Here is a 23049-nt window from a genome sequence, read left to right as displayed (position 1 = left end):
AACTTAAACAGAGCTCAGGAGATCAGATTTCAGTATTAAACTTGCTACTATTTTGACATTGCTGATTATGCCATTTTCTTCTTCTAGTTTTTATATTATCAAGAGAAATAAAAACAAAAGATGTAAAGCAAAATTATTTATGTTTTAAATAATTAATAGTTCCTAAAATCTTGGATGAGTGGGCATGATTTTGCTTCTCATATAACATATCTTCAATTATATATATTTACATATTTAGTTATATACAGAACATCATCACTACATAAATGTACTTCACTATATATAAACATATGTTTCTGATACAACATCATCACAATATTTTAAGTATATGTATATATTTTTTCATATATGTATATTGGAAAATATAAAATTTCAGTAAATTACTTGTATTATACCTCTTCCCTTGCTACATCTGGAGTGGCCAGAATTAATTTTTGTAATGCATAGGATGGGAAGTATAGGGGTGGAGGAAGCACTGCTGAAATTTTATAAATTAGCTTTAATTTATAGGAGCTCCACACATCATGGAGAAGAGCTTGTGTGTACTAACATAGGAGGTTGGTTTAATTTATTAGCAGATAGTGTGTTAAGCACATGTACACACACACACACACACACACATGCACACTCCAATTGCAATCATTAAGTCTTGTTACTTTTAGTCAAAAAATAAATCTATTTAATCTAGTTGGTTTAGGCTATGGTAACAACAGTGTAACATGTGAATTAACTATATTCACCCTTTTCTCTGGAGACATGGGTAAGCATTGCAAGTATAATTTAATATGACATTTATCTCCTTAATATGATGTCTTTTACAAAGCAAAGCATTACAGTCTTTGCTTACATGGGTTTAAATAATAACTAACAATGTGTACTTCCCTCTGTTGAGATTTACATTTGCATTTCTAATATGCAATGTCTCCTTTACGCAAAAAGACCACAACCCTATTCATTTTTCTAAATTCTCTCTCTGTGGATCTCCTTCAATTTTCTGACTAGGGTCTATCAGTATATTGTTATATCAGGATTCAGTTTTCATTTTCATTACTGGTTATAACCCAATCAAAACTTCTGTTGTTGCATAAAAAGACAGATCAATGGAATATGATAGAAAGATACTAGTAAACAACAAGATAATAATTGGGTATGTTGTAAAATGGCCATAACAAAGAAAAATCTATTGCTAGAACTTGGTATCTAGAAAAGCAGTTGGATAAAACTTCATACCCCCATTTCTGAATATAAAAACTGGGTGTAATTATGTTAGTAATAGACAAATCATACTCTTTTTAATTGATGGGTTCAATGGTGAAGCTTTGAAGAATCAAAAATACCATTTATTATTCTAATTTAGTGGAGAATATATATTATATTTGAACATGTGAACATTTGTAAAATCTGACCCCATATTAGCAATAAAACTAATCAGAATTTAAAATTAACTGTACTGGTATTATGCTGAATAGTCTCTGATGACACTGCAGTTGAATTTAAATTAATAATTAAAAAGTGACAAGAGATTCCCCATTATTTTACAAATACAAAATCACACATTATTAAGTGATTCATGGGTCAAAAAATAGAAAATTATGGAAATAATGGAAATCAGGATATATTTAAGTATCAATTATAGTAGACATTCTAAGTGCCAACATTTGTAAGACAAAGTTAAAATGAGACTTAAAAAGAAATGGCCTTGAATCTTTATATTAGGAAGTAAAATAGGCTTGAAATTGGGAAGGTTGCATCTAATTTCAGGGTATATAAATACAACTGGGAATCACCTTGTTCCAGAATGTAGTATAAGGAACACTGTTTGAGTTAATAAGAAAGAATAAAAAGATAAATAGTAAAATCAAATAAAGGACAGACATTTGAATTGATGATGCAAAGAAGTAAAGATCTGAATGAATATCTGCAAAGATGCTCAACTTTGTTAGACTCACTCAAGTGCACATTTCAACCAGATTATAAGTAAAAAAAATCAGTCATACATGATTTGTATTCACTTGATTAAAAACTTGACACCTCTATTTCTTAGCAAGGATGTGGACTGACAACAATCATCTGTTTTCCTGGGGAGATAAAGTAGTACTACTTCTTAAGAAAACACTTAATAATTACATTACTAGGTTGAAAATACCCATAGCACAAAACTCTAAAATTTTATTCTTAGTTATACTCCAGGAGTTACAGAACTCTTGAAATAAGGTGCATTGGGGGGACATTGACAAGAATGTTCATAACAAGATTATTGAAAATATAAAAAAATAATTAGCACAAGAATGCCTATCACTAGAATGGATCCAGGAATTACAGTGCCTTCTCACAATAATACACCATGCATGTGAAAATGAAAACACTACCATTCTAGGCATCAGCATGGATGATCTCAAAACATGATGCTCTGATGAAGAAGTAAATTATAGAAGAATCTATACAGTATGTTTCCACTTCCAAGTGTTCAAAAATAATATGCTATTTAGGGAGATATGTGTGTGTGTGTGTGTGTGTGTGTGTGTGTGGTATAGGTATATATATTCAGTTATATATGTGTATATATATATATATATATATATATATATATATACATACACACACACACACAGTTTGGAGGTATAGATAGATATATATATATATATATTCAGGGGAATCATAAGGAAAAAAGATCATAAGTGATGTTTCAGCATTGTGCTTACTTCTTTTGGAGATGGGGAACAGTGGTGAAATGAGTTTTGGGAAGGGTGTAAAGGGAGTATTGAGAATTCTGATAACATCTTTTGTTACCATAGATTTGCTCTACAGAGAGTAAGTTGACAATATCTGCTACAATTCCCCAAGCATCTTTCCTATGAATACTGCAAAAACAGCTCCACACAAGCATAATAATATACACAGAAGGTCAGTCACTGAAGCACTATTTATCATAGTTAAATAGTGGAAACATTTTAAATCTTATCATTAAGGGACTATCACTATGTGATTCTTCCATGCAGTGGGAATTCAATGGAACTATACAAACAAAAGATTCCTGAAGTTCTTTATGAAGGGATATGCAAAGGCCTTGAAAACATTGTTTGTGAAAATAAATGTACAGCATGCTAACACTGGTATGAAAACAGGATAAAGAATATGAAATTAGGGCTGGGAAGTGGCTCAGTGGTAGAGCACTTGCCTAGCATGTGTGAGGCACTGGGTTTGATTCTTAGCATTGCATATAAATAAATACAAATAAAGGTTCATTGACATCTAAAAAAATTTAAAAAATGAATATTAAATTAAGTATGTGGATATGTTCAAAATAATATATTTTAAAGTGAATGCAAAATTAAGAGCATTGTTTGAGGGGAAGTAACAGGTTGGATGAAAGGTATGGATAAGAAGCGGCTTCTCACTATCTAGCATTTCATAACATTTTCATGTTGAACCACATAAAATTGTTATTTCCAAGGAAGGGAACAGGACAATTGGACAGGAAGTGTGTGAGGTAGACTGGTATATTTGTTCCTCTTGAATTCTATGATTGCAATAAAATGCATATGTTAACCATTGATAAAATAAATAAAATAGCATTAACAACCAACAAGATAGCCATCCAGTTCTCATTCATTCAGATACTAGTAAGAAAGTGACCACAAATTCTGTCAATAACTAGTTGGATGTCATAGGGTTGGCATTTCCTTAAAAGATGAAACTTCTCCTTATTTGAAAAAAACATATCCCAAGAGGTGACAAAGCTATTTAAATTTCCTACAAGTGTTCCTTGGGCATATGTTGGTTGTGGGGGAAGTGTTGCTGTTCATACCTTCTTTGAGGGGGAGAAGTAAAACACATCTGAAATAGCTTGGGAGAAAATTAAAATTGTCTACCTCACGTAGATCCATGCAAGCATTAATAATTTCATTAAAATATTTTGTACATGATTTACTCTTTTGGAAAATAATACATGGGCATAATTATATGCAACCATGAAATTAATACAGATTTATATAAATTTCTCTCTCTCTCTCTCTCTCTCTCTCTAAACATGGTTCATTTTTTTGTCAAGGCTGGTCAGGGGTTTAAAAGAGATCCTCCCACTTCTACCTTATGAGTAACTGGGACAACAGGAATGTGTCACGATACCCAGCTATTACAACCTGATCCAAAATGTATCATAGACACTTATTGATATAGCACAAGTGTAAATAAATTTAAAAATTCAATAAAATGTAACAATATCAAGCATGTGATTTTGAGAGATGACTGACACCTGATACTGAAGGGCCTGGCAGAGCAAACCACCTCCCTGCCCACAGTGAGATCATTAGGACACTGGTATGTACCACTCTCTTGTCACTGTCCAAACATCTTATTCTTAGTAGCTTCTCCTCAAATCTTTTCATTCTATACTTTATGCCCTTTGAGCATTAAAAAAGAGACAACTTTTTCTATTTGTCTGGGAATCATCACAAGTATTTTATCCTTTTTTATTTCTCATAAAATGAGACGGGGAATTGAATGTATATTATCTAATTTTGATCACACATATCCTTGATTTAGACATATAACCTCTTTGGGCTTAATGTGATTTTCTATGAATGCTAGCCTCCCTTCCAGGTCCATCACTTTGACAATGCAAGTGGAAGGGAAAGGAGGCTTCTGGAATTCCTGCAGCTCTTCTTAGTAACTCCTAAATAGCCTTTCTCTGAATCATCTCTTACATGCTGTTATCAGCTATAGTTAAGTTGAACATACCTTCTTTACTGCTTTACCTTCTTTTACATAAGAAGAAAAGAAGTAGTGGGTCCAGGGATTGGTTCACCGATTCAACAATTTTAAGACTGACATTTTTAGTTTAATTGGGCAGATCCTCAATGTCACAAGATGGTTGCTGTACATCCTGCCAAACCACGTGAAGACAACTGCCATCACCAATTTCTTCCTTTCCTACCAAAGGTAATTACTCCTCTAGTATTTATCACCATAGACTAATTTTGCCTCTTCTGGAATTTCACATGAATGGAGCTGCATGGTTCATGTGATCATTTACAATATGCATAATCTTTTGTGTCTGGCTTCTTTCATTGCATTTGTTGTCTTGAGAGTTATTCATGTTGTGGTAATTGCTCAGTAGTATCACATTATACGAATATGCCACTGTTTATTTATCCACTCTCCTACTGATAGACTTTTGAATTGCTTCCAGTTTTTAGCTGTTATGAATAAGGCTGCTGTGAGCACTGATGTACAAATCTTTGTGGGAATTCATATATAGAGATAGAAATCCCAAGCCAGAATTGCTGGGTCATAGGACCAATGTGTATTTGGCTTTATAAAACATCCCCAAGGAGTCTTCTAAAATGGCCAAACCATTCTGCATAGTTATTTTTGGTGGCATTATAATTCTGGAATTGATGCATTATCAACTATGTAATTATTCAACATTTAATTTATATTGTTTTCAATGTTGCTTTTTATATGAAATGCTGCAATGAGCACTCTCATGCAAATATTTTTATCTGATACTGGAATATTTCTGCTGTTGGACTATTTCATTGAGAAACTAAGGGTTGGATTACTGAATATTATCATGACTTTCAATTTCATAGAAGCCTGTACTAGTTTATATCTCCTTATGAAATTTGAGAAATATTACTATTTTTAAGGTCTTTTTTGTTGAGTTATAACACAGTTACAATAACGTGCATAGATCTTAGATATACAGCTCAATAAAGTTTTACTCATTCCAAATCCAACAGTTATGGCCCAGATCAAAAAAAGAACAATTTCAAAATGTAGAAACCCCAAGTCTATTTCATATTTTATCATGCCTCACAAAGAGAACCAGTACAAGGATTATACTTGTATTTAAGTTTCATGTAAGCACAATCATATAGTATATACGTACATATTTTCTTGAGTAAGTTTTAAAAGACAAAATAAAACTTTTATTCCATGTCCAATCTTAATTTTTATTTTTTTGGGGGGGTACTGGGGGTTGAACTCAGGGGCACTTGGCTACTGAGCCACATCCCCAGCCCCATTTTGTGTTTTATTTAGAGACAGGGTCTCACTGAGTTAATAAGCACCTTGCTTTTTGTTGAGGCTGGCTTTGAATTTCTAATCCTCCTGCCTTAGCCTCCTGAGCCGCTAGGATTACAGAAGTATGCCACTGTGCCTGGCCAATCTTAATTTTTGATCGGAAAGAAAATAAACTGAAGCACATATATAAGAAACAATGACCATCAAGGAAGCACACCAGGTGTGACTTAAGGTGTGTCTACATACATTGTCTCATTTATTATCTTTAATAATGCAATAAGACAGATATAATTATACCTTTTCTGGTATAAGAAATCTCAGACTGAGAGTTATGTATTTACCTTGCCAAATCTCACAAGACTGGCATGGATGAACCAGAATGTGTATCCAGATATGTCTGACATCATGCTCTTTGCTGGTGTATCTGACATCATCCAGCCCTGTCTCATATCCTCTTGCTATGGGTAACATCATCTTGTTGGGTTTGACACCATGGCCCAGGCTTTAACTACTCCTGTATATTAGTGCTTTCAGATTTCAAATGTTCAATCACCAGATAAAATCTATATAAGCAGCAGGAGATGCTTGTACTGGCCCTGCCTTTCTCTCTTTTTCATAAACGCTGAAGGCAAGCTGCTAGAGCTGAAGGGTCAAGAGCCGACTTGATGACAGATGTAATTGCCAGGCATGGTTTTCGGAATCAACGGTGCTCTTCCATCATTATCAGCTTTTCCAGCAAATTGAAACAGTAGGTGTATATTAACATCGCAGCCCACAGCTGGCTGTATTACTGCTAATCTGGGCCATTTTTTCATTAAAATGCAATCGATACCCCAAGACATTAAAATACAAAGTTGTATAGAATGTAATAAATGGAGCAGGCAATTCTGGAAACACCACATGGATTCAAAAAGTATCTTGTGAGTAAAGACAGTGCTTACATTGGACATTTTATTCTACTGAAAGGCAACTGGGATGTCTGCTGCCCAGCAAAGGATGATGGAAAGGTATGTAAAAGCCAGGACTTACTGTCAAACACAGCTGGAAGAAGCATAGAAACCGTTTAATCTAAATTCTTTTTTAAATCCCAAATGGAAGGAAGACATTAAGTCATCTCAGACATAGGAAGTTGACACTAGATTTTATACTGCAGAAACAAGGTCTAGGAAAATGGTAACACTGTTTCAAAGAAACATTAAATTAGATACATTTGATAAAAACATGCATCAAAGAAACATCATCAGGAAAAGGAATACTATAGGTAGTCAGTGCTCATATAAAATTTCAGGTCTATGGGAATAAGTATAGGAATCCAATGTTTTTAATAAACCTCTTTCCTAAACTTAAAAAAAAAAAGAAGTATAAAAGAAGTAGAACTGGCCCACAATGTGGTGCACACCTGTAATCCCAGCAGCTCCGGAACCTGAGACTGGAGGATTTTAAGTTCAAAGTCAGTCTCAGCAATGGCAAGGTGCTAAGCAACTCTGTGAAACCCTTTCTCTAAATAATATACAAAACAGGGCTGGGGATGTGGCTCAGTGGTTGAGTGACCCTGAGTACAATCCCCACAAAAGTAGAAATGTATGTATATAAATCATAAGTCAATAAAGGGTTACAAATGTAACACAGTAGGGTACCTCCCCCCAGATCTCAATACAAAATATTTACAGTATCTCTGAAGCATTCAGATACCTTATGCTGGTTATTATCTCATTCCAAAGTAACTACTATGTTGGCTTTCTTTCAGGGTGACCATTAATAGTAACACAAGGCTTCAAGTAAACATATTGATACTTCAGAAAAAAAGTTAGTGGAAATAGTCAACCTATGAGAAGCAGAAAAGTATCCTAACAGCTTAAAGGGGGCAGTAATCCACTGAAAACTCTGCATTCTTCTCTAGCCCCCATGCAAAATGACAAGTTCATTTTTGCTCATTTTTTATGTAATTTTCTGAATTTAACTCTTTTAATTTAGAACTTATTTATGGATAGTACAGAGGTGGTTTGCCTTTAAAGTTCTACTGTCCATTTGACAGCAATGCCCCTGATTGTTGGGGAGGGACATGTGAAAATGGAATCAATTTTCCTAGTGTCTATGTGGCGTGGTCTCCCTGAGGTCTGTTTTTGAAGATCTCTCTGTGCCCAAAGGCATGAGTCAATCAATTACAGTTGGAGTAAATTGTGTCCCTTCATTATAATTTTTTAGTGTGAAACTAAGCTGTTTAATTGAGACCGATTACCTGAACTTAGCCTTATCAACACCAAAATCAAATTAACTAGAATATTACCATGAAGACAAATATTTATGACGTCAATCTTCAATAAAGGCAAACCTAGAAAATGTTTACAAATGCTTAGTACTAATTATAATTAAATAGAATGCATTTCTGCCAAGGTTAAGCTTCTTCTATAATTGGTCAGGAATTAACTTCTTTTATCATTTACATATATATTCATATAGTTGTGTGTGTATATAGTATTTTATAATGAATTCATCTTTTCCTCTCCATCCACCTCCGTTCAATCTGAGATTGAAAAATGACTTTTTTTTCCTCCCTTTACATAAATGTCATTGTCAACTGCTTCATTTGGAATATTGGAAGGCTTTGGAAAAGCAACTGAAGGGATATAGGCTCCCAATCATGATTGATTTTAATATTTTAACTTTTTTTCTTCTGAAAGCAAGTGGTTGGACATTTAACCTGTGCTCATACCTCTCTACATGTTCCTAACAAGTCCCCAAAGGTGCCTGGGAAACTAAGCAGCCCAATTGAGACTTACTAACTGAACTTGGCCTTCTTGACACCAAAATCACATTAACTTGAATATTACCATAAAGACAAATATTTATGACATTTCAGCCCCCAATAAAGGCCAACCTAGACAATGTTTATAAATACTAAATGTTAATGAATACATATAATAAATAAATAAATAAAATACATTATAATGAATACATATAATAAATAAATAAATAAAATACATTATAATGAATACATATAAATAAATAAATAAGCAGCTGCTGTGATGTCCCTAACCCCAGCAGTAAAACATCCCAGTCAGTGTCTCCCTCTTCTGTATTCCAAACCCAGGGGACAAACAGTGAAGCTCTCTCTAGAGAAAAGGGAGAACCCATGAATTACTCAGAGTATTTTTAGATGACTTCTGAACCTCAATGAATAAATCTTAGAAAGCAACACTGACTTAGACCAAACAAACCAACTCTGGCTTTTAAATCCGGTCAAAGACAAGTTTTCAGATTCCAACATCCTGTATCATCTAGTGGACCCCTGGAGTTTGTCGCTAAGGGTCTACTTCTGCTCTGTTTAACTACTTACCCACACTTATAAATATTTAATCAGATCACAGGTACCTGCTTTGAAAAGGAGGGTGGGGGGAGAAACCCTGACAGATACTCTTGGCCAAACATGACCTTGAGAAGACAAAACCACATTGAAGTGTTAGTCTAATCTTGATTTGCATTTAAGGAGGGGAAACAAGAGTCATAACTGCTGAACAGAATGGAGTTACTGAATTTTCTGAATTGCTGGAAGCCATATAAATATCTAAATATCTTTCATTAAGTGTACTCTCTAATATTAGGTCATAGAATATTATAGTTGTGATTGATATATATGAATACAATACTGTTTTGCTTTTTTGGATATGAAAGGCATTGAAAGGAATAGAGGTTTTTTTCCCTTATAATTTTGTTTTATTGCTGTCACTTTTATTTTTCAACTTTGACACTAAACATTGAAAAACATGTTGGAAGATTTTGGACGTTTTAAAATTAATTCGGTAATTAAATTATTATTGAGTTAATAATCAGGAAATCCTGAGTACCAACACTGCCCTGTTGATTCCATCTAAAGTGTGCTCCACATGTGGGCCACTGGGGGTGTGGTTCTTAGTTGCTTCCTCTGTCTCAAGGGGCACCTCTCTGGCATTGAGGCTCTAGGTGGCACTACAAACACTCAGGTACAAGCATCTCCTTCCAGCCACTGTATATTGATCTAAATATAAAAAGGTGTTGACGTGCTAGACTCCCAGTAAATTCCATTTGTCCTCTTTCAGTGAATTTAAAACTGTAAGCTTAACACCCAAATGATATTCCATTGATATCATCTCTGTGGCCTACCACTTGCTACAACTCACATTTTCCTGAGACTTTCAATCAAACCTTCATATTATTCTATGCTCTTTGTTCATGATTGTGTGCTTTTCCTCCCCCTATCCCCTTTTAGGGTGGCCCCTCTTTTTCTTTCTTTCTGTGTGTGTATGCCCACCTGCAAATGTGCATATACACATTTCCTATGATTGGGATCATTTTCAAAAATTCCTCTTCAATCTAATTTTTGTTCCATGGGTTTGCTCATCTTTCTTTTGAATTCTCACTGAAACCCAAGCTTCTTGAGGCTTCTCTCTCCTCTTCCACACACCATCCCTGGTGCCTCTGTTAGTACAAACACTGAATGGAAGACAGATTAGATATGAATGAGCAATAGTGAGATAATCAGACCTCCCCATTATGTCCAAGGATATGGCTCTTTTAAAGTTCTGAACTGTTAGGGCTTCTATGGTGATTTCATCCTCAACTGCTTATTCCTTTGAGGACCACAAACCATGCTCTATAGCCAACATTCCATGTGATAGCTTGGCTTATGCATTTCAGTCAGTTTAAAAATGCCAGCATGATTGGCTTTGATTTGAGCAATCTTCATTACATAAGCAGAAGCCCCTAACTTTCTTGCCTCAATAAATGAGTATAAACCAGGCATGATGGTGTACGCCTGTAATCCCAGCAACTCAGGAGGCGGAGGCACGAGGATTACAAGTTAGTGACCAGCCTCAGTAACTGAGCAAAGGTCCAAGAAACTTAGTGAGACTCTGTCTCAAAATAAAATAAAATAGACTAGGGCTATATCTTAGTGTGTAAAGCACTCCTGGGTTCAATTCCCTGTATCAACATAAGTCAATCAATCAATCAATCAATCTCAAATAAACATGAGTCTTCATTTCATATTCCAATCTTAATTATATTCTTGTGTTTAGAATATTGTACAGAGGTGGACTTTTTTTTTTTTTACCTTTTTTGTGGTTTAAATCACATTTTTTTAAAATCTATTTTTATTTTACTCATTGTGGTTAAGAATTTTAATGTCACTGTTTTCAAAGACTTCTACTGAAAATTTGGCAGTGTCTGCTTTCCATATACAGGAGATTGTTTCATTATTTTAAAAGAAATTTCTTTAATTTGACTCTTCTAGGTTACAAGGAAAAGGACTTGCATTCTGCTTTGTCCACATGTGTCCAGTGGAAAAAGTATGGAACACAAAGCACTGTAATAAGAACAGGCTTTGGACTTTGGTGGTGCATATGCAAGGGTTTTTGTCCACCTGATGGAGTCTGGGAGAAGACCAGCAGGCCAGCAAGGTGAGCATGGCAGCATTGATGGAATGGGTGTCTCATGTTTGGCTCCCTAGAAAAGCTGGAGATGGGGATTCTTACAGATAGATTTATTGAGTTAGGGCTTTTAGGAGAAATCTGTAAGGAAGGAAGGAAAATCAAGATGTAGGCTCACTTGACCAGCAGTCTCCACTTGATTGCAAGAGGAATTCTGGAATCTAATTTGCATCTCACAATGTCCAGCATTGAGGAGGGGCAGCGGGGTGGGGGGTGGGGGGCTTGAGTTCTATATCACCAGATCAGATTCTCTGCTTATATAAGTTTCTCCTTACCATATGGGAACAGGTGACTCCTATCTCTCAAGGACAATCTCCTAGAGATATTTTCAGGTTGGAACCTTAATACCAGTACCTATGGCAGTTGGCGATCTAGGCAGGACACCAATCACATCTGCTACAATTAAGAATATCTGTGTTAGGGAAAAAAGAGAACATATTTTGCCTCCTGGACTCTGGTTTCTGTGTGGCTGAAAACACAATGCCAGCCTTTCCTTGAGGATTTTATGGGTTTCCCTTTCTTTTTGATTGTCAGTGTTGGTCCAGATCAGCTGAGTCTTTGAGCATCTTATTTTCCTAAATTTGTTGCAAAAGACTTTGATTGAATATATTAAGTATTCTGAGCCCTGGCTGCTTCTCTTCTTTCAAATGATTGATTCTCAGATATATTCCTGATTTCTAGGATTCCCAGTTTCATACAAGCAACAAATTTCCTTCATTCTAAGACACATTCTTTCATATTTTAACATCCCAGAAATTAGAATGCTGCATGCCCTAGTATTTGTGAGCCTTTCTCCATTATTATTTGCTACATAAACAGAGAGGCCACTTAGAATCAATGAATTTTAAAGTTAACAGAACAAGGCATATTAGAAATACAACAAACTCACATGGACTGTTCTGTAAAAGCACACACTCTTTATGGATCTCTTTTAGTAGTAAAATAATAGAAGTAAACTTTCACTGTGGTTCATGCTTAAGTACCAATGCATTTGAACTGGCATAGTATTCCCCTGGATGTACTTGATTCTATGGACCACTATTCATTGAAAGGATATAATTTACTAATGTAAAGGAAAGTATCTTGGACCATCAAGCCATAGTGAACCCTCAGTGCTTTTACTTTTTCTTTCTTCCTTTGCATAAGCCTTAAGATGAATATCCAAAATTCCACAAATTAATTGACACCTTACTATTTTGTACAAATGAGAAGGGCCTATTGGATTAACAAAAATTATGGAAAAAAAGAATTTTTGAAATTCAAGGACAAATAACTGATACACGGTTAATGAAGAATCACCTAGAATTGGCCCTTCAGGGAGCAGCCTAAATAAATGGATGAGAATCATTTATAATTAGGTTTTTCCTTTTACAATTGAAAAGTAGCTAAGATGATGAGCTTGTTTATAAGGTTAGACATATCTTTCATGCCTGCAATTTTATTTCTATTTTTAATTTGCCTAAGGCTGGTTTTCATAGGAATTCCGTAGCTAACTTTACATAGTACCTGTATAGAGCAATACTTTGTTGTAATTAGAAACTTTCAGGGTAACAAGTATTCCTTAATCCTGCCCCTGTTTAGATGGATGAAGTTGTACATTCATGCAATAGTTACAGAAGTCCTAGGACATCTTTAGTACTCCAGAAACTATTTAAAATGCATGGATTTTAAATGAAACGAAACTAGACATCAAAGACTATCTACTGTATGATTCTAGTGACAGCAAGTTTGAGAAAGAAGTTATGTATAGTCATAGAAATTAGATAGTAATTGCCTTTAGCTGGAATAGGGCTGGACTGAACATCTTGGGACAATAATATTTCATACCTTCATCTGGATGGTTGTTGAATGAATTTACATATTTGTCAGAGGTCTTCACACTTAACATTTATGCATTTTACTGAAGATAGATTGTTACTTAATAAAGTATTATTAGGAAGAGATATGTAGGTTCTTGCTTGGATCATGGATCCAATCTTACAAAGAAGGTTAATACAGAAAAAACAAAACCAAAAACAGCTCTTCTTCTTTGGCACTGCCAATGGAAGTGGCCATCATCTGTATTTGGCATCACGGCTGCCCTCAGACTCCCATGAAGCCCAAAATCAACAAAAAGAGGACCAAGAAGTTTATCCAGCACCAGTAAGACCGATATGTCAAAATTAAGCACAACTGGCATAAAACCAGAGGTATTGACAACAGGGTGCAGAGAAGATTCAAGGCCCAGATCTTGATGCCCAACACTGGTTATGGGAGCAATAAGAAAACAAAGCATATGCTGCCCAGTGGCTTCCAGAACTTCCTGGTCCACAATGTCAAGAAGCTGGAACAAATCTTACTGTGTTGAGATTGCTCACAATGTTTCCTCCAAGAACCGCAAAGCCATTGTGGAAAGAGCAGCCCGCTGGCCATCAGAGTCACCAATCTTGATGCCCAGCTATGCAGTGAAAAAAATGAATAGACAGGTCATGCGTGCATTTATTTTGTGTGTGTATGTTTAAATAAAATTACATAAACTTCCAAAAAAGAAAGAAAAGAAAAAACCAAAAATAGTCAGATCTAGGTAACTGGGAGAAAAATAGTCAGATAGAAGTTAATTATATGATTTATATGATTTATCCAATTGTTGATAAATCATAAGGCAGTAATAAGAATGCTAACCTTTAATTAACCAATAAAATATTCTGAAATTCCTAAAATGGGATTTCAAAATAAACTGCTTCTGCTTCACCAAATCTTAGTCTCACCAAGGACTTTTCAACAGTTTTTGCCTCTGTAGAGTTAAAAAGTTGAGAACTACCAACAGTTTTTCCACGGGTAAAGTGCTAATGGCCCCTAAAGGGAATTTTCTTATCACTAACACTTAAGTGTGATTTCTAAATAGCTTTTTTTCTGTGAGTGCCAGGTTTGAGAAAATGCAATTCTTTCTTGACTAAAACATGGACCCTGAAGCATTAATGCTTTAAAAAGGAGATTATGTTAAATAGACTAAATCAGAATGAAGATGCATCAAATAATGGTTCCGACCTAATAGCACATATTTTTACCCATTATGGTTCAGGCATCTCCAATAATGTATCAGATCAAAGATTAATTAAAAATTTAAAAGACAGAAATGTAAAAGTTAAGTTTTCTTCAGAATTTATTAAATGATGTCCTAATATTATCTTGGTATTCAGCTATGTGAGTGTATAGGCATATAAAATTAATGTTCATATGAGGATTTGGGTGGGGGAAAGCAAGACAAATATTGGCATGTCATTTTGGTGATTGATTTGTTTCTGGGGCGGAGTTGTAGAGTTCTGTATTTAGCTCCTAGTGTATCTACCCTAGAAAATAAATCACTAGGCAATTATAGAGAATGGAGAAATCATCTAGTTTACTTTTACTCTTCTATCATATCGGAGCTCCAAGTCTCTTCCTCAGAAGAGCTTCCTCTATATTTTCCTCCCTCTATACTAATTTCACTAACACATTCTCTATTCCACCTTTGCAGTATTCACCATAGTTATAATATCTCACTCTCCAAACTCTGAGCTGACCAGAAGGCAAGACCTTGTGTGTCTGCTTCTGCTCACTTTGCAACCTCAGCAGGTCTATTGCCGGCATGTTGCAGTAAACATCCAATAAGTACTGAATGAACAAATATGTGAATAAGCCAATGAATGATGAAACTGCAAGGTTATGAATATGAACCACATGAGTACATTAAATGTTTCCTTTGCAGAGTGAAAATGCCACCTTATGACCCCCAGTCTCCACCTGCCATTTTCTCTCCACTTGGGTTTTCTCTCTGAAATCCTATTCTATATCCCACATCTCTGAAAGGCTCAGAAGCATAAGAAATTCCCATATGCATAGCCCTGCAATATTTCTGAAGCTTGGAGAAAGAGAATGACAATTGAACTTAGAATTTCTGCTTTTATGGGTCAGTGTAGATTAATATAATGTTAAGAAACAACTCCCAGATCAAATTGTCACAATTAAAGCTCATTTCCAGCAGTTTTCTTCTTCTCAAAGTTATTCAGGGACCTCAACTCCTTCTATTTTTCCTTTCTGCTCTCCTCCTGGCTTTGGAATCTTCCTCATTCCATCAGTGGTTGGACTGGGACTACAGATAGGTTATACCATTTCTGTTCATCGTCCCTTGACCAGGACGTGACCTTCTGACTACAAGGGATATTGGGAAATGCAGCCTATTTGGTGCCCAGGTAGGAGAGGAGAGAACATGTCTATTAATGGAGCTGATGGAACTGTTTCAATTACACTGGGATTCTTGGAATCTGTAGCTCCATTTTCTTCCATCATGAATCAGACTAACATTGCTCATAGGTGGTTGTCAGGCTTGAGTGGCTCTGACTGATGACTATTTTATTCTCAACCCAACATTGATTCCAATTACAACTATAAAGCACACCCCTCAAAGATACTGACTTAGTTTCATAGTTTCAGTAAATTCTGTCTTCTTCTTGCATCTCAATGAGGCTATAGGCTTACCTCTAGTATCTTTGGTCATGGGATATTGGACAGAAGGTACCAGACATAAGCAACATTTCTGTGCCATTGCTTATGGCTCTCTGGATGCAGCATGGTGTCATCTCTACTCAGAATGCCTAATCCTTCTATTCCAGTGTTTTTTTTTTTAATTTTTTGACCCCTCATCCTTCAAGATTAGCATGCCCTCTTCTGTCAGATGGTTGAACTCATTCCCTGTTAGAACAGGCACAACTGATATATAGGACCTACTATCCTGTAATGAAGAGATTATTCATTTTTCTGCTAATATTTTAAGAACTACAAAGCTGGAAGGATGTTATATTTTTCTGCACAGCCACAACAAAAGTTATGAGGAAAACTTTGATGAATGTTTTTGTGGTTGAGTGGATGCCCTTCCCAACGTGATCATGACTCCTCTATAAACATCTTGTCTAAGGTTTTAGTTACCAAGATTTTGGAACTTAAACCCTTATGTGTGACTAGTAGTATTCAGCATCAAAATGAAAAAAATACTTTAGGGTGACTATTAGAATCAAAATTTCTCATTTTCTATAAAACCCTAGGATTCTAAAAGAAACCAAGCAATTCAATGCTTCTAATTTAGCTAAATAAAGCTGAGGCTATTTTAGTTTGTTGTGAAAATAGCTAACACAGATTTTAGATATTACTTGAATTTATATGCATAAAGAGGATCTGTCTTTGGCAAAATCAATTGTCATTCTGAAATGATCACTGATTGCCTTTCACTTGCATGGGAGGTGAAACTGCTCTGCTGCATTTATGTTGAGATTGGCCATGTGACTTGCTTTGGTTTTACCATAAGTAGGGTGAGTAGAGATTGTATGTATGATTCCTTTTTGGCCAATGTAATGCTGCAGAAGTGATCAGTGGAGGCTTCAAAGAGGCCATTGCCAAGGGAGAGCATGGGCTTAGAGGAGTTGCATGATATACATGTGGAGCAAAGCCACCTCAGCCAAGCTGTCAAATCTTAACTAATCACCCCTGATGACCCAACAGAAGTGATAATTGATGGCTTACCATTGAAGCCACTGCAATTTAGGGTGTTAGTTATGCATCAATATTTAATGTGTATATTTCTTATATGAACTTTTCTTTATTCTGTGCCTCCCTTAAAACCAATGTATACCTAGACAGTAAATTACACAATGAACCAACCCAGATTGTGGGAAGTAGACAATGGGGAGGAAATTCTAATGAACAATTCTTGCAGCTAGTGACACTGGTTTTTGGACAGACCATGCATCATTTTGAATAACTGTATGGGATACAGGAAAAGAGCTACCTATAAAGGCTTGCATACACTACTAACACAAGTTCACAGAGTCTATGTGATAGGAAGAGAGCTACAGGAGAAGTAAATGATTATGTTAGAAATTTCTAATAATTGCATGCAGCCTGAGTATATTTAGTGCCATAATTATAAATATAATTTACAGTAATGGTGTCTTCATGCTAACAGTTATTAGTTTAATAAAACTACCACTATAAGAAAAGCTGATTCTATTACTGAAAAAGCTCTCTAATTGAAGGGCTATTATTATAGTCACTTTAGAATAGAAACAGTAAATAAGTGGTAGTGCTATTAAAAGTATGCAGCTGTTCATCTGGGATTAAATATATAGAAAATTCTACTGCTTTCCATGGAATAATATTTGAGCCTTGACTTTTAACACTGACTTTTTTTTCTGACTTAAATGCTAATCAATGCATAGTACAGATACTTTTTAATCTAGGAGCTTGTTGCTCAAATTGTAGTCCGCAGGCCAAAAGCATCAACATGACCTGGGCTTGTTAAAAAAAAAAACAAAAACAGAATCTCAGTCTCCTGATCGATTGTAGAAGATTAATCTTAAGATTTCAAGTAACTTGTAAGAATATTAAAGTTTGAGAAGCATTGATCTTAGATATCCGTTTGGGAGAACTACTTAACATATGAAGCAAAAATAATAATATAATAATATTTTCTCATACATAGTATGTGAACATACTATCAAAAACCTGGGCTGGGGTTGTTGCTCAGTGTCAAAGCGCTTGCCTAGCATATGTGAGGCACTGGGTTTGATTCTCAGAATCACATATAAATAAATAAAATAAAGGTCCATCAATGACTGAAAAAATAAAAAATAAAAAACAAGTTAAAAAGCAAACAAAAACCTATTATTGCCAGGAGTGGTGGCATATGCCTGTAATCCTATCAGCTTGGGAGGCTGAGGCAGGAGGATTGCATGTCCAAAGCCAGCCTCAACAATAGTTAGGTGATAGGAACTCAGTAAGACCCTGTCTCTAAAATAAAATACAAAAAATAGGGCTGGGGATGTGGCTCAATGGTTGAGTGCCCCTGAGTTTGATACCCGGTTACCACCACCCCCACCCTGGGAGGGGGGAAACTATTGTTTTACCTTTTAGTCATGATTTTCTTTGTTAGGGTAAGAATGACACAATAAGATCACAGAATGAACATTAGACTATGGAACACAATGTTGTTTAGGGATGAGGACTCTTATTTATGATAACCTTTTTTCTTCTTAATGATAAGGTTAAAATGCTTTTATTCTTGAGTTCTGGCAGCCCTTTATCATTTCCTTTGTAAATATTTTGGTTGCTAAATTTTAGAGATAACTATCTTATATCAGGAAATATTTCATGATAACCACTAGGCAAAAGGGGAACTGAATTCTTATAATAGTTTAGTGGGGATGTAACTCTGTTTTCTTACAGCATATGTCTTCATTTTGAATTGTCGAAGCTCTTCCAATACACGTGGATGCTGAAATGAACACAACAATTTACATTGTAAGAAAATGTAATCTGCCTTATTGCAACTGATGGTGAAAATAGTGTCTGTTTACTGTGCTATTGTTACTTGATAGATTACTTGTTGTTGTTGCTGGAGATTGAACCCAGGGCCTTGCACAGGCTAAACACACACTATATATCACTGAACTACTCCCCAACCCACAGATTACTTTTCCTGTGTGTAAATGAATGAGAGTACATATATTGTTCCTTTCTGTATAACACAGGAATAGTTGGGGGCTTTAAAAGTGACTATATTGCTTAATGATTGTTTTCACATTTACATCTCTATATCACCTTTAGCCATATAAAAGAATATGCCCAATATCACTGAAGATTTCTTTGATTAGCTTTGCTTGCTCTTGAACTTCATATAAATGGATTCACACAGGGTGTACTCCAGTGTCAAGATTTATAGATGAACACTTTGATTTTAATATTTAGCAAATGAAGCAATTATTCCAAGTAAAATAAGTTAGGAATATTATCAAATATTGTATGATCTCACTTATATGTGGAATCTAAAAACTCAAATTCGTAGAAGAATATTCATTACCAGAGCTAGCAGATGGGGTGACAGGGGCAAGGGATAATGTTGGCCAATGGGTAGAGTTTCAGTTATGGAGCAGGAATGTTCTCGTGAACTATCACACAGCAAAGTAACTACAGTTAATAGTAATATGTGGAATACTTCAAAATTGCTACAGAGTGGATTTGAAATATTCTCACCACAAAATATTGGATAAGGACATGAAGGAAAGGCCATGTTAATTAGCCTAATTTGCTCATTCCACACTGTCCACCTGTGTAGAAGCATCACAATATACTCTGTAACTATGTGTATGTGTTATATTTCAATAAAATAAAAATATTTTAGAGAACTCTTGGGGAGGTGTATCTTTATATTCCTCCCTTAAAGAGAGAAAAGAAACTAAACAATTTTTAATGCTAATTTAAAAAATACATAAAATGTATTAAATGATCCAAGAATTTTACATATAGCACCTGTGCTTCAATCCTATCTGATATTTGATATTTGATTTTTGTATTATTTGAAGCACATTTATGTAGATTGAGGTTTTCCCATGAATTCTCATACTACTTCAAGGATTCAAAAATATGCTAGAAGTGATGATTGTGTACCTAAATTTATAGGTCTCTGAGTTAAAACAATATCATTGCTTCAATGCCCAAAGAACAGATCATTTAGTCCCAAGTTCAATGCATGTTTCATTTTCAGTTTGGCAGTTTTTCAATCATATGGGTTTTGGGAATATAAAACTTTTTCCTGCTTCTCTTTAAGATATAGCTGGTAGGGTTCTTGCCTATTATGCATGAGGCCCAGGGTTCAATCTGCAGCAATGCCAAAAGAAAAAGGCTGTCCAAGAGTCAATCTGAAAACTGTGCATCTCTATGCTTTAAAGATAGTCCACAGAGTGGTAGAAAATATCTGCAAACCATACCCCCCACCCATACCACACATCTCAAAAAACTTAATACTAAGAAAATAGCCAGTTTTGAAAATGGGCAAAGAAACTGATATTGAACCCAGGGCCTTGCACAGGCTAAACACACACTATATCACTGAACTACTCCCCAACCCACAGATTACTTTTCCTGTGTGTGAATGAATGAGTGCACATATATTGTTCCTTTCTGTATAACACATGAATAGTTGGGGGCTTTAAAAGTGACTATATTGCTTAATAATTTTTTCACATCTACATCTCTATACACAGACATTTCTGAAAAGAAGACATACAAATGACAAGTGGGTTTATGAGAAATGCTCAATATCACTAATCATCTGGGAAATGCAAGTTAAAACCATAGTAAGATATTACTTCACATCTGTTAGAATGGCTATTACCAAAATGACAAAACAGAACAAGTTCTGGAGAAAAGCAAACTCTTGTATGCTGTTGGTAGAAATGTAAATTAGTATAGCCTATTAAACCAGTATGGAAGTGTCTTGAAAATTAAAAGTAGAATTACCACATGGCAAAGCAATCCCACTACTGAGAATAAAACCGAAAGGAATTTAATTCAGTATGTTGAGGAGATGTGTGAACTTCCTGTTCTTGTAGCATTATTCACAACAGCAAAGATATGGAATCAACCTAAAGTCTGTCCATCCATGGATGAATGGATATAAATGTGAGATATGTACACACACTCAATGCAATATTATTCTGCTTAAATAAAGAAGGAAGGAATTTTGGCCATTTTTGACAATGTGGATGCATCATGATAAGTGAAATAAGCTACATACAGACAGACAAATACCATGTGCTTTCATTCATATGTGGAAACTAAAAACAATAAAACTTCCGAAGTGAAGAATAGAATGATGACTACCAGAGGCCAACACAGACATGAGTATCAAGTTTCAGTTAGAAGAAAGAAATGTTTTTGAGATCTATTATACAGCATAGTGACCATAGTTAATAATAATGTGTCCTATATTTCAAAATTGCTAAAAGCACAGATTTAAACTGTTTTCAATGCAAAAAAAAAATGTGGTTGATATGCGAAATGATAGCCATATTAACCAGCTATATGTAATCATTCCACATATATACACACATCAACACATAAAAATATATAGTTATTATTTATCAATTAAAGTTAATATTTAACTTAAAAATAATGATGGTCTTATCTGAAAAAATTTATGAGAAATATGGTTAAAAAACTTCTCCTTTAGAAATAGCCCATTGAAGATTAATTACTTCTTTTGAATACTAATTAAAAGTCAATTCACTTCTGTAAGGACAGGAAATTTGCAGTTGCTTTTTGAAGGAGATCAGTATTATCCTCCCCTCAAAACACTTGGGCTGTTAGTTTTGTTATGCACATAGAGAAAGGATTTGGCAAGTGAAGAATTTTTATGATAGAGGTATCCTATCACCAGTTCGGAAACCATTTGGTTGATGGAATAAACAAGCTTCTCATTATATTTAGCACTTGATTCACTCTAAAACAATCAATATAAAAACCTTTAAATCTTACACACAATAAGTAATATGACTCCTTTCCATTTCCAGAAAATCTTTTCAGACTCTTTATCCCCTGTTTTCTACAAAATCTGCATTAATCAGTCAATCAATCAAGACATTATGCAGTCCTCCACTGTTGAGTCATAAAATACAATCATTGCCAGAACTGGTGGTAAACTAGCATTCCATAATGTAGCTCTGGAGAGAAATAAAAAATGGAAGCAAAGTCTAAAAAAAAAAGCTGATAATAATGGTCTTCTATAAATGGCCAAATAGATAATTATTCCCAAGTTTTTATTACCAAGTTTTCAGAAAGAAGCTTAATTTATTGTCATGTCAATAGTGTTAACTATTTTTTTTAACCAACTCTCATTTTTTAATATGCCAGCATCTTTATTAGAGGATGTCATAGTCTAAATTCTAAAACAGCTTTGGATTCATCCACTGATATTCTCACTCTTACTTTCTCTTCAATGTAACTTATAAGTATCAGGAAGAATATATTTTGATGAATAACCATAACTAGCTTACTTTTATCATACAAACAAAATGGCAATCATGGTTGCTTTCACTTTTTACCCCAGGTTGATGGCATCTCATTGAATGATTTTTCATGTGAATTTGCATGTTTTCAAAGCATGTGGATATTATGTTCAATAACCTTCCCTGATTCTGATGAAAATCATGACTTCATTTCCCAGTTGCCTTAAGAGGATTTTTCTGTTGCTCTCTCATGTGGAATGTCTTAAAGCATCATGAAGCAAGGTACTATTTCTGCGGTCCAGCCAGACATAGGCAAGGGACCTGGGTGATCTCTCTGCATCATATAGCACCAAGACCCAAAGTCTTATTGTATACCAGTCAAGGGTAAATGTTGAATTCTAGTATTTCAGAAAGGTTATGTTTTAAAGATCAATATATTATAGTTTTATATTGATATAAAAGAAAGAAAATATGATTTTAAAAGATGATTTAGGCAATGATGTGTACTAGGGGTAGATAGGAGACTGGTAAGCTTTGAGAGCAGTTCATAAGGGAATACATAATCTGAAAGCTTTTTTAATTATGTATGAAATATGTTTTTTTTTTTAATTTTTTATTGTGGGTTGTTCAAAACATTACAAATTTCTTGACATATCATATTCCACACTTTGATTCAAGTGGGTTATGAACTCCCACCTTCACCCCATACACAGATTGCAGAATCACATCAGTTACACATCCATTGATTTACATATTGCCAT

The 23049-nt window shown here is 34.9% G+C and overlaps 1 protein-coding gene and 1 pseudogene across 1 annotated transcript in view; one reads left to right on the top strand and one right to left on the bottom strand.

Annotated features, from left to right (window-relative positions):
• Positions 1-23049, bottom strand: part of Plcb1 (phospholipase C beta 1) — a 727531-nt gene that overhangs the window by 345623 nt on the left and 358859 nt on the right. The gene's annotated exons all lie outside the window — the stretch shown is intronic.
• LOC107145377 lies at positions 12944-13953 on the top strand (annotated as a pseudogene).

The sequence above is a fragment of the Marmota marmota genome, unplaced genomic scaffold (genome assembly GCF_001458135.2).
Source record: "Marmota marmota marmota unplaced genomic scaffold, marMar, whole genome shotgun sequence".
NCBI classification, from domain to species: domain Eukaryota; kingdom Metazoa; phylum Chordata; class Mammalia; order Rodentia; family Sciuridae; genus Marmota; species Marmota marmota.
This window is presented reverse-complemented; position numbering and strand designations above follow the sequence as displayed.